This window comes from Petaurus breviceps, unplaced genomic scaffold (genome assembly GCF_028583685.1).
Source record: "Petaurus breviceps papuanus isolate PSGF00001 unplaced genomic scaffold, PetGlider_PUasm1.0 577, whole genome shotgun sequence".
NCBI classification, from domain to species: Eukaryota; Metazoa; Chordata; class Mammalia; order Diprotodontia; family Petauridae; genus Petaurus; species Petaurus breviceps.
The window spans coordinates 498,240-511,475 of NW_027186389.1; positions in this window are offsets into that span (position 1 = coordinate 498,240).

Sequence of the window (13,236 nt, forward strand, 5' to 3'; positions counted from 1 at the left end):
TGGGCACTGAATTTCAAAACCAACAGCTATCTCCTCCTGCCCTGCCAGATCAATTTCAAAATGAGGGAAATACAATCTGGATAGTCTCACTTTTCTTAAAAGGGATGACCTAGCTTGGTCACAGCTTCTCCCTTATTGGACATCATAGAGAAATGAGATTAGAGATAAAACAATGAAATGAAAAGGCAACTGGCTGTCCTTTTGGAAATTCTGGCTGGCACATACTCCTGAAAGCAAGAAAGATTAGGAATAATGAGGTCTTTCAGACTGACACAAAACTTTTAATAATTAAATAGTGAAATCCAGCCATTATGTTTTGCTAGTGGAGAATCCCTGGGAATATTTTTAGGAAGAATTGATGGTTGTTCAGGCAGTCAAGTTCTGTCTGATTCTTCATGACCGCATTTGGGGTTTTCTTAAAGAAGATGCTAGAAATCTTTGTCATTTCTTTCTTTAGTTTATTTTATACATGGAAGAAACAGAGGCACACATGGTTAAATGACTAGTTAAGTTTAGGAAGCAAAGAATGAATCAGTAGGTAGGTAGATTTAAAACGACAGAGGCTATTTGTTGAAAAGGAAGACACCAAGAGCACAGGGGAGGTAGTACATGGTAAGAAGAAATGCCGCCTCTTTATCTGAGATTAAAGTAAAGGGGGGATGATATCAAGGGATTTTTGAGATGCAGCAGAGGGAAAAAAGGAGAGTTCATGGCAACTGGCTTGTATTTTCCCAGTAAAATAGGTACTATCTTTACATCTTAGGAACTCCAAGGACAATAGGGGGAGAAGAGACAGGAATGTGAACACCACTATATAATGCCTATAATATGAACTGAGTGTCTGAGAAAACATGACAAAGAAGGCCCAGGCAAGTGTTTTCTTTGGGTAGATTCTGATTCCAAATATGGATCTCTTTCTCTTGAATGATATTTCTCCTAGTCCCATTTTGGACTGGTTTCTGATTTGATTTTCACTTGACCCAGACTCTGAGCTCTGCTCATCTTCTGAGGAATGGAGAATTGAAGTGCGCAGTGACACTGCTGAAAGAAGATGGACAAAACCACACACCTGTTCTGAATGGCCACTGCAGTTAGATGTTACCTCTCCTCAACTGAACTCCACTGTGAGGCAACTGTATATTGCACTGAGTGTAGTAAGTCATGGCTATTATAAACATAATGGAATTTTCTGAGCATAAGGGCAAACAGCAATATTTGTTGAATTATGTAACTATTTGTTTCCAAATGTCATAGATACATTCTAAAAGTTAACAGCAACAAAATGTTGAGGAAGAGCACAGAATTTGGATTAGAGGACCTGGGATCAAACCTTAGCTCTGTTTCTGGCTGCCTGTAACACCTTACATAAATCACTTCTACTCTTTCTGGCCTCAGTTTCTCCATCTCAAAAATATGGGAATTACATTAGATCACCTATAAGGTCTCTTGCAGTGATTATTCCTATGACCATGTGATACAGTTGAATGCTCAGTGGGATAACCTTACAGTTTTCATTGCATGTTGAGACCTGACAGTCCAGAGAAAGTAAGGATCAGCATATTACACAAGAGAGACAGAGATAAGGAGAGGTGGAAAACACATTAAACATGCAAAAAGGATAAGGAGATAAGGAGAAGCTGATCATCTCCTGAAAGGAACAAAAATAAAGGTCCCAGGAATGTCAAAGCCAAAATATGGAGCTACCATTATGTAAGAGAAAAAAAAAGATTGCTAATGTCCAGAAAGACTAATGTACCAAATGTATTAATGTATCAAAGATCAACAGTCAGGATCACAAAAGACCTGGAAGTTTTTATAAAAATTAGAGGAGATTATGGGATACAATATTCCAAAAGGCAAAGATATAGGCTTTCAATCAAGAACTATTGCACTCTGCCGAACTGAGTGTAATGCTAGGAGAAAAAAATAAAATTTAAATGAAATAAAGATATTTCATGCATTTGCAATATAAGGACGGGAGCTAGGTAGAATTTTGGGAAGAAAAACACAAGAGACTAGAGAAATATAGAAAAGTAAATTTATTTGAACATGTGAAAGAAGTTGTGTAAAGATATAGGGAGAAGAAAGAAATGTCTTTCCAAAATCTTAAATTGTCAAAGGTTATTGAGAATTAAGATAAACATGGGCACCTAGGTGGTGAAATGGGCAACGTGTTGGGCCTGGAGTCAGGAAGACTTATTTTCCTGAGTTCAAATATGGTCTGAGATAGTGATAGAAACTAAGCTTCTATCACACATAGTTTGTTTTGGTTTTTTTTGCAAAATGAATACGTAACATAACAATAACAAAACTGCTATTTTTTTTTGTAGTCCTTTACTAACCTTCCTTCTGTTTTCATTTTAAAATGTCTCATTAATGCTCTTTCTTTTCTTTTATTTTCTGTACATCCTTCTCATCATTCACTGACTTCCCCATCCCAATAGAAGCCCCGACCTGTTAATGGAATCAACCAAAAAGGTGAGCCAACATGTGATCCGTGACTGTCAGTGAAAGTCTCCTGCACCTCGAGCCCATCTTCTCTGTGCCAAGAGACAGGCAGAATCCCCCCACCCCATGAATCCCTTCATCCATGAGAACAGTGAAGGTCTTTGGTTTTCCCCCCTTTGCATAATTATTATGATCATTGTGTAAATTATTCTCAGGGTTTTGCGCATTCACTCTGTATCAGTTCTGACTTTTCTGTTTCTCTTTCCATTTTTCACTTTCTTCTGTTATTGTTTTGGGTTTGGAGAAGGTCTCCTTGAAAACAATAAAAGAAGCACTGACATGCTTTTAAAAAATCCCACAACTATTACATGGAATTGACTTGTTGACTTGTTTCACCATGGATAAGGAAGTATGGGAGAATATTAACTAACGGATTCAATCACACACTATGCTGGACAGACTTTTCCCTAGATCATTTGGCAGCAAGGTTGTTCAGGGGTTGAGTGCTGGGCTTGGATTCAGAAAGATCTGAGTTCAAATTCAGCTTTGAAATGGATGATGTAACACTCTTCCAATCACTAAAAAGTTGCCCATGATTTGGAAATAGGGACTTTTGTAAATGTGGTTTTCAATTTTTTCCAGTTACACACAAAATCAATTTTAACATTCTTATTTTCAAAATTTGAGTTGCAAGTTTTCTTCCTCCCTCCTCCCCTCTCCCCATTGAAAAAGCTAGCAATTTGACATCAGTCATACCTGTGTAGTCATGAAAAACATCCCTATGTAAATCATGTAAAACAGACAAAAAACCCAAAGAAAAAGTATCTTTTTGAAAAAAAATGTTTCCATATTACTTGTGTTGGGAAAGAAGAAGCAGAACAACGTGGAAAACCATGAAAAAGAAAATGACAGCAACAAAAGAAGCGAAAAATCGTATACTTCAATCTGCATTCAGCCTCCATAGCTCTTTCTCTATATGTAGATAGCATTTTCCATCATGAGTCCTTTGGAACTGTCTTGAATCATTATATTGCTGAGAAGAACATTATTGCTGTTACTGTGTACGATGTTCTCCTGGTTCTGCTCACTTCACTCAGCATCTATCCATATAAGTCTTTCCAGGTTTTTCTGAAATCTGCCTGCTCATCATTCCTTTTAGAACAATAATATTCCATTGCATTCATATACCACAACTTGTTCAGCCATTCCTCTATTGACGGGCATCCCCTCAATTTCCAATTCTTGGCCACCACAAAATGAGCTACTACAAATATTTTTTTACATGTAGCTCCTTTCCCCTTTTTATGATCCCTTTGGAAAACAGACCTCATAGTGGTATTGCTGGATCAAAGTGTATGAAGTTTTGTAACCATTTGGGCATAGTTCCAAATTGCTCTTCAGAATGGCTGGATCAGGGCACAACTCCACAAACAATGTACTAGTGTTCTACTTTTCCCACATCTTCTACAACATTTATCAATTTCCTTTTTTGTTATATTAGCCAATGTCATAGGTGTGGCATTGTACCTCAAAGTTCTTTTAATTTGCATATCTCTAATCAACAGTGATTTTGAGTATTTTGTTCACATTATCATAGGTGGCTTTAATTTCTTCTTTGGAAAATTGCTTGTTCATATCCTTTAACCATTTATCAATTAGGAAATGATTTGTATTCTTATAAATTTGACTCAATTTTCTATATATGTCAGAAATGAGGTCTTTATCAGAAACATTGGCTGTAAAAATTGTTTCCCAGTTTTCTTCTTTCCTTCTAATCTTGGTTACATTTGTTTTTGTTTGTGCAAAAAAATATATTTTATACTTAATGTATTTATTTTTAGTTTTTTACATTTATTTCCTTAAGATTTTGAGTTTTGAATTTTCTTCCCCACTCCCTCCTGCCCCCTCCTCAAGATGGCATGCAATCTGATATACGTTCTACTTATACATTAATATTAAATAGTGTTGATAGTCATGATGTAACATACTCATGATGTAAAATACTCCTGATGTAAAGAAGAATTAGAACTAATGGGAGGAACCATGAGAAAGAAGAAAGAAAACAGAACAACAAAAGAAAAGGACAGCAAGCAGTCTGCTTCCATCTGCATTCAGACTGGAGAGTTCTTTCACTGGATGTGGACAGCATTTTCTATTGTGAGTCTTTTGGAGTTGTCTTAGATCCTTGCATTGCTATGAAGAGCTAAGTCTATCAAGGTCAGTCATCTGTGCAAAAGAATGTTTAATTTCATAATCAAAATGATTCATTTGGCAGGAAATAGGGACTTTTGGCAAACACTCCAGTAGATTAGGGACAGCACATATTAAAAATGGAAGGACAGGTCATATGTGTGTGTATATGTGTAAATTGAGTTAATCAAATTAATCTCCCTCCCTTACCTAAAGTAAATGATAAAATGCTAGGCCATGGTACTTTAATGAGGTGAGAACATACCTTGAATTAATCAGATAAATCAAAGGTATGTAGAGTCTCATATGAGCCATTCTGTGAGTTGGAAATGTCTCTGCATGGGAAGAATGTTTAGAAAGGCTAATTTGAGCCTGAGAGAGATTGGAATTTGAGTGAGCATCTGATGGCTGAGAGGAGAATCACCTCTGAGAAAGAATTGTTTGGTAGGGAAGGAGAGGGTCCTTTGGCTCATCCTTGGCCTTCTTCTTCCCTGCCTTTACCAGAATAGGACTCTTTAAATTTTGGGCATGTGGGTAACTCCTCATCATCCCCATTGGTAACCTGCCAACATCCCTGGAACAACAAAGGACATGGGTTGCAAAGGGAGCTGAGGACACACTGGACTTAGATTCATGGTTCCACAAAAGCCCAGCAAACAAATTCCGCTAAATCTTGCCTCATGAGAACATTAGAAACATCCCACAAAGGAAAAGGACTTCTAGAAACAAGGAAATGTGAGCTCCCCCTTTTCCAAATGTGCTTACTTAGCTTAAGTCCACTTTACCCTACACTGGATATGAGCTGAGAGGAGAGGGCAGGAAAGACTTAGTGGGATGTTTTGTAGAAAGTATTCTTACATATATATATATATATATATATATATATATAATAGCTTAATAAATATGCCTTTCTCAAAGCTAACTTCATGTGACTCACTAATTGATATCAACTGATAGTCATAGAGGGAACCGAACAAATGGGGACTCGTGAACAGAACATCCTTTTGATTGGATACGTAGGTCTGAGGGAACGTAGTGGGGTACCCTGGTAAACTGACTTGCCAGTAAGGGTGGGAACTGGATAGTTAGTTATTTTAGAACAATCGGCTCCATATATATTATCAATAAATGTACAAATTTAGTACAAAGAAGTTTTGCAAGGCATTGACCTAACACCTGGGTAGAGATTAATAAAAGCTTTCGGTAGAAGATGGTGCTTAAGATAAGGCTTGAAGATCAGAGATCCCAAGAGTCAGTGCTGAGGAAGGGTACAATGGATAGCAGAAGAGGAGCTCTGAGAGAAACCAAGGTGGTGAAGAGGGTATCGGGTGCCATCTGCTGGAAGCTGAGACTCAGCCAGAGTAGCATTGAGTCCTCAACACAGTTATAAGAGATACTGAGAGCCTTAAGAGAAATCCACATCAGGGCTTTATTCAGGGAGCTCTACCCTATGATTACTATAAGAAGCTGAGGTTATACAGTCGGTCAACTTGCATTTATTATACATTATATGTAACAAACACTGCTAAGCCCTGGAGATACAAAAAAAAGTGGAAAAAAAAATCCCCATTCTCATGAAGCTCATTGCCTAAGATGGAGACAACATCTAAATACACATGTTTAATCAAAATATATACTGTCTATCAGTCCCTCAAACCCAGCACTTCCCCATTCATCTCTATACCTTTCCCTCACACCGGGAATGCTGTCCCTTCCTCACCTCCACCTCTTACATTCCCTAATATCCTCTATGACCCATTTCAAAGCCCACCTTCTTTAAGAGATGTTTTGCTTGCCCTTGACATTAATACCTTCCTTTTTAAATTCACCTATCATCCACTTTGTACCTATCAGGTACATTTATAGTTGCCTCCCCCACTAGAATATATGCTTGATGAGGGCGAGGACATTTTTTTACCTTTATTTTTAACCTCTCTAGTGCTTTGTAAGTTATTAAGAAATGTTTACTTTCTGACTTATTTTCAATTTCACACTCCATTAAAAATGGGAATAATAACCACAATATTACTCACCTCATAGACCTGTGGGAATGAAATTACATAATGTATGGAAAATGCTTCATACACCTTATAGCACCAGATAATGATCTGTTTCCTTTGTGATTTAGTGAAGCTCAAGTTTGCAAAAAACAAAATCACATATAAAAGGAAAGGCTGTCAGATCTGAAGGAAACAATCCATGCCTTAGAACAATTCTGAGGCTTCGGCAACTCAATGAGCCTTCAGTGGCTTGATGAGACTTAGAAGGGACAATGAAGTGGTGTCTAGGGCATTCATATCTTTGTTCCCAACTGTGCATCCTCACTAGACCCCAACAGCAGTATGGTGGGAAGCGTAAATGGAATTATCAGAGCTGATCACCTTAAGCAAAGGTAGAGCTTCTTGCTGAGGCAAGCTCTTTCTTCAAACTAAGGATTATTGAACAGTGCATAGGAGGTTATTCCTGCCTCCAATATGGATGTGAAAAAACAACAAAACTCTGGATGGAGGCTCTGAGGGATCCAAAAAGCACAAGATGTTTCCATCCTGGGCTGAAAAGGCACAGTGTCATTCTGGGGGAAAAGGGCATTGTAACAATGAAGAGAGGCCATAAACACCAACTGGCTGAGGGTGTGAAAGAATAGCACTGCTATTTCTACCACTGGAGTGAGACTGGCAGAGACTCTGTTCACCATGAAGAGCTCAGCAAAGCAGCAGATTGATCCACCAAGCTAAGACACCATGCCTATCAAGGAGCAAACCCAGCTGAGCAATGGAGTGACTTCTGTATCACTTATGATATGCCTCACAAAAAAACCTGGAGAAGATCCTTTGGGAAAGAAATGATACTGAGGCCCTGCAAACCAGAGTTGTCAATTGTCTTGACTATATGTGTCTTCACATGTGAGCTTAACTACCATTATACACTAAACTCATATCTGTCTTCTAGTTGTTTGTCAAGGTGTGCAACAGAATTTTGGAGGAAATTCTTTGGAACTATGGTCATTTTTTCATGTCATTGGAGTGATTTTCTTTGTTAAAGGACTGAGTGTCCTGGATGATTAAGAAGAGGAATCAGATCAGTGGGGGTTCATGACAGCAGGAGGATAGTCACCCACAGGGTTACCCCTAAAACTCAGTGAGTTGTAGCAACAAACCCTCTGGGGAACTAATCTGTCAGTCCCAGTGCAAATGATGAGAATAAATCCAGAAGAGGTGCTATACCCAAATAAAAGTCAAGTGTTACTATGATAATTGTGGCAATGAAAAAAAATCGTTGTCTTAAAAGCCAGTGGTTTTTCTACTCTAAGACATGGTCAATTTTTGTGTAGGTGCCACTGAGAAAAGGGAATATTCCTTTCTATTCTCACTGAATTTTCTCCAGAAGTTGATCATAATCTACTTCTAGAATTCTGTTCATCTATTTAACTTCTTCCTTGTTTATTTTTTTTTTGTTTGACTTATCTAGTTCTGAGTGGAGAAGGTTGAGGTACTCTACTAGCATAGTTTTACTATACCCTTTTAACTTCAAAGGATCCTCTTTTAACTTTTCCTTTAAGAATTTTGGTGGAGTGGGAAATTCTGGGAAGATGGTGGAGTAGGTCAGAAATTTCCAGGCTCTTCTGATTTCCTCCCGAAAAAGACAGAATATCACCACAAAATGAATGTAGAGTAGCAAAAATAAAGAGGGTAAAGCAGTTGATCTCCTGAGAGGACCTCAAAGAAGACTCCAGGGACTGAGATTTGGTGTGAGTAAAGTGTAAACATCTCCAGGTCAATTTCACTGAATTGACAGTGGTCCCTGAAGGGGTGCAGACTAGGCCTTTTAGAAATTTCACCTTGGCTTTCACCTCATTTGTGGCCACAAGGGGATTCACTTCAGGAACTTTTGCCTTGTAGCTTCAGGAACTTTTACCTCTTGAAATTTTCCCTCTTAAGATTTCATCTAGGGAACAGCAGATAGTTGAGTGGGAGAAGATGAAAGGCACTCTACCACCACCTGCTGTTTCCAGAAACTGGGTTTAGTAGTACTGACCAGAAGTGATCCCAGGCTATGGCTGTGGGTAATGAGGAGTAAGCACACACCTGGTGTGTATGGTACCCCGAGAAGCAAGAACATTTTTGGGACATCTTGGTTATAGCCCTAACTGTGTCTTAGGATGAGAGGAGAGGAGTCCCTGAGATTGAGCTCCCAGACAGAATTCAGAAGACAATAGTAAAAAGGACCTTAAACCTACAGTAATATTACCCACAATTTGGGATTGAAACTTGATAATAAAAGTATTAAGCTGCTAAACATAAAATAAGACAAATTAAAAATAAAATAAACAATCAAAGGAAAAAGAACCCAACCACAGATTGTTACTTTTGTGTAAAAGATCTGGGTTGGTATTCTGAGGAAGATAGTGAAGTGAATAAAGACACTACTGCCCCAGAGAGTAATGTCAAATGGTCACAAGCCCAAAAAAGAACTCTTGGAAGAATGTAAAGGTGTAAGGGGAATCTGAAGACCTTCCCTGCCCCTTGGCCCCTTGATGGGCTTAAGTGAATCTGAGAACCTTTCCTGGTTTGAAAATATACTCTGCCCCCTGATAGGCTCCATGTGGTCATGTGGAGTCTGTGGCCTGAAGCTTCATTTTAAGGAACACCCACACCTTGTTACTTTGTAACTAGACAGTGGGTCATGAGGGTTGTGACATTCTCTGACCCAGGAGAAGGCTATATGCACCCTGATGGGAGGTTTGGCTTTGGGGCTCCTTTTGGGAAAAGTTGTGTCATGTGCCCAGTGGAGACTCTGGGCAGCATTGAATCCCCAGCTTTGAAAACCCAGATATTGATGCTTCCCTCTCTGGTAACTAACTAGGTATGGATGTGATGGTCAAGACAGCTGGAAGCCCTGTCTGCTGAATTGAGTTATTTTCTGTTGTAACTTCTGTTTGTATTCTCTGAAGTTCAGGATGCTAACTTTTTCCCCTGACCTAGGTAAATGATATAAACTTGATTAAAGTAAGATTGTTAACCCATTCTGAGTTGCTTTCCTTTAGAAAAGCAGCTATCCTGGGTATGCTAGGGTGCTTGCTGCTACAAAAAGAGAATTCAAAAATCAAATAACAGATAATGAGGAAAAAAATAGGAAAAAATAAAAGCAATTCCAGAAAATTATGAAAAGAAAGTTAACCAATTATAAAAAAGAGGTACAAGATCTTAAGGAAGAAAATAGCTCCTTGAAAACTAGAATTGTCCAAGTAGAATCAAATGATGCTATAAGATACAAAGAAATAATAAAACTAGAAAAAAATCGAAGAAAATCTGAAACATCTCCTGAGGAAAACAACTGATCTGGAGAACAGATCAAAAAGAGACAATATAAGAATTCTTGGACTACCTGAAATTATTATAAGAAAATAATTTGGATATAATAATGGAAGCAATCATTGAGAAAAATTGCCCTGAAGTTCTAGAAAAAGAGGCTAAAGTAGAAATAGAGAAAAATCTACCATTAACTACCTGAGATCCCAGGAAGAAAGCTTACAGGAATGTCATAGCCAAGTTGAAAAATTCCAATGAGAAAATAACGCAAGCAACAAGAAAAGAAATTTTAAATACTGTGGGGAAGCAGAATTCCACAAGATCTTGCAGCTTTTACAGTGATAGACCATAGGTTTTAGCACATTATATGTCAAAAGGCCAAGAAACTTGGGTTACATCCTAAAATAACTTACCTAGCAAAGTTCAGTGTGATTCTGAATAAAATTTGTTGAACTGAGAGACTTTCAGGTGTTGATAGCAAAAAGACCAGAACTCAACAGAAAATTCATCATGAAAGATCCAGAAGAAATAAAAGGAAATCACTAAAGACTAATTATAAGGCACTGATTAAGGTAAAAGTGCTTACTTATGATATATGAAAATGTTATCAGTATTCTTAAAACCATCATTATTGTTGGTAGTTTTAAAGCATGGTTGTAGCTGAGTTATGTATGATGATTCTAAAATCATGTGTATGGTGATTCAAAAAAACAAAACTGGGAAGGCAAGGGTAAAACAGACTTATTTTCTCATAAAAGAGGGTCATGAAAGAAAGTACTAATACAGAAGAAGCAAGTGGGAGTGGGGGGCTGGTAATGTTGGAAATTTGCTCTCTTCTGGGTTGAAGAGGAAACATCATATACATCTAGAGTCATTTAAAAGACTTGAATTTCTCTAGAGTTGGGAAAACTGGGGGGGATAGGGTGAGGAAGGGACTTTTATAAGAGTGTGTAAGACAAGAGCTTTTGGGCTCTGGTCTCTAGCAGGTTCGCTCTTGATCTAGGCAGCCAGAAGGACAGCAGCAGAGACGTGAGAGGGGTTAATTTCTTTATTACTCTCAAGTGGTTGCTGATAATGGCAGCACCAAGTCCTACAAAATCCTCCAATTTCTCTTCTAAGAGGAGTTGGTGAGAATGGGATCACCAACTCCCACAGTATCCATTAACTCTTGGTGGGGGCCAATGGAGACAAGCATGCACATTACTCAAATCCCCCTAAACCACAATAGGGGCTGGTGGAGGTAAGCACAGCATACACATTCCCTCTCCAAACCTTGATGTGACAAGTCAGGGCAAGCACAGCATTCCACAAATGTGCAAAATAGTATTACCGAACAATGTTCACTTGATTTATAGAGGAGCACACAAAGAAGGCAGTTTGCCACCAATAGCTTCACAAGTTTATATCAACTTTAGCAGTCAGGGTGACTTAGCACAGAGCAAGTGCAGCAGGCTATTTATAACAACTCAAATGTTTACATTATCTTGGTTACATAATGATATGCAAGCTCAGTGAGATTATTTATGATGTTAAATCCTGGTAACTAGTAGGTTGTTTTTGGTCGTGAATCCTAGGAGTTAGTATCTTAAAAAGAAAACAAATACACCTTACATACAGATGTATAAATTAAGATTAGAAGACAGGGGGAGAAAATAAGGGAGAGATTTTTAGAGCTGTGAGTAAAATAAGGAACAAGAGGGTAAGGAATGAAGGTAATGTTAAAGGGATGGGGTAAAAAGAGAGGCTGAAAAAGAAAATTAGTAAAAATAAAATGGAGGGAAATTGACAAATAGTAATTAAAACTTTGAATGTGAATGGGACGGGCTCACCTGTAAAATGAAAATAGCAGGATGGATTAAAAAATTAGAAATCAACAATATATTGTTTACAAGAAATGCATTTAAGAATGAGAGATACACACAGAGTTAAAATGGAGGGATGGAGTAGAATTTATTATGTTTTAGCTGACATAAAAAGCCAGGGGCAGTAATTATACTCACAGACAAAGTTATGGCTAAAATAGATTTAACTAAAAGAGATAAAGAAGGTGACTACATCTTGATAAAAGGTTAGAGTCAGACACAACTGAAAGGACTGAACAACATCTAGACTACTCTCTGAATCTCTAGCAAATTTTGAAATATTCATGATGAACATATCCTATGGGTTTTTCCTCTCAGGCACATTGGGCTGACTCTCAAGGAAAAATTTTGATTTATTACATTCATTAGCTATCCCTTTATTGGATTTTCATGAGGGTTATTTTTTATTTCTGGAATGACTGTCTCAGTTCCTTTGCTTTTTCTCTAAATTTCTGCTCAAATCCTAGAATGTTTTCAAACTGATGTCACAGAAATGATTAATTTGAGAATAGACTCCTTATTTTGAGGACTGGTTTCCATATCTAAATTAATGAAAAATGTAGAAATTCTCCCCTACTCCTCCTATTCTTTCTTTGGAGACCCAAGAGGCAGATGATCTGACATGAAACAGACCTTCAATTTAATAAACATCTTTTTTTAAAAAGCCAAGGTCTCCCACTGCTTCCAGGGAGATCTCTAGTCATCCTGACCTGTGTCATGCCACTGGACTTAGATGACTGTGGAAGATAGTGATATGGATGACTTTGAACATCCCTTCCTCATTTAAATGCAATTCACTTGTAGGTCAAGACATAACCTTCATCATGTCTTCAAGAATACACAACAACCATAGACAATGAAACAGTATCAGTACTGAACCTATACTATATCTTCTACATTTTTAAAAGAAAAGTTAAATAAATTACAAGTAGAGATAGATAGTAGTACTATAATAGTAGGGGACTTTAGTCTTCCCCTCTCAGAACTAAACAAATCTAACCAAAAAAATAAAATAACTAAGAAGTTAAGAAAGTGAATAGAATTTCAGATAAGCTAGATATGAAACATATCTAGAGAGAATTGAATGGAAATAGAAAGGAATACATCCTTTTCTCAGCAGTTTATGGTACATTTACAAAGATTTTTCATATGTTAGTATATAAAAATGTAATAGCTAAAAGGAAAAAGTAGAAATATTAAAATATCATTTTCAGATCATAATACAATAAAATTATATTTAAGAAGGATCCAAGGAAACACAGATTAAAAAGTAATTGGAGGGGTGGCTAGGTGGTACAGTGAATAGAGCACTGGCCCTGGAATCAGGAGGACCTGAGTTCAAATTTGGCTTCACACACTTAACACTTACTAGCCATGTGGCCTTGGGCAAGTCACTTAACCCCAATTGCCCTCCAAAAAGCAAAAAA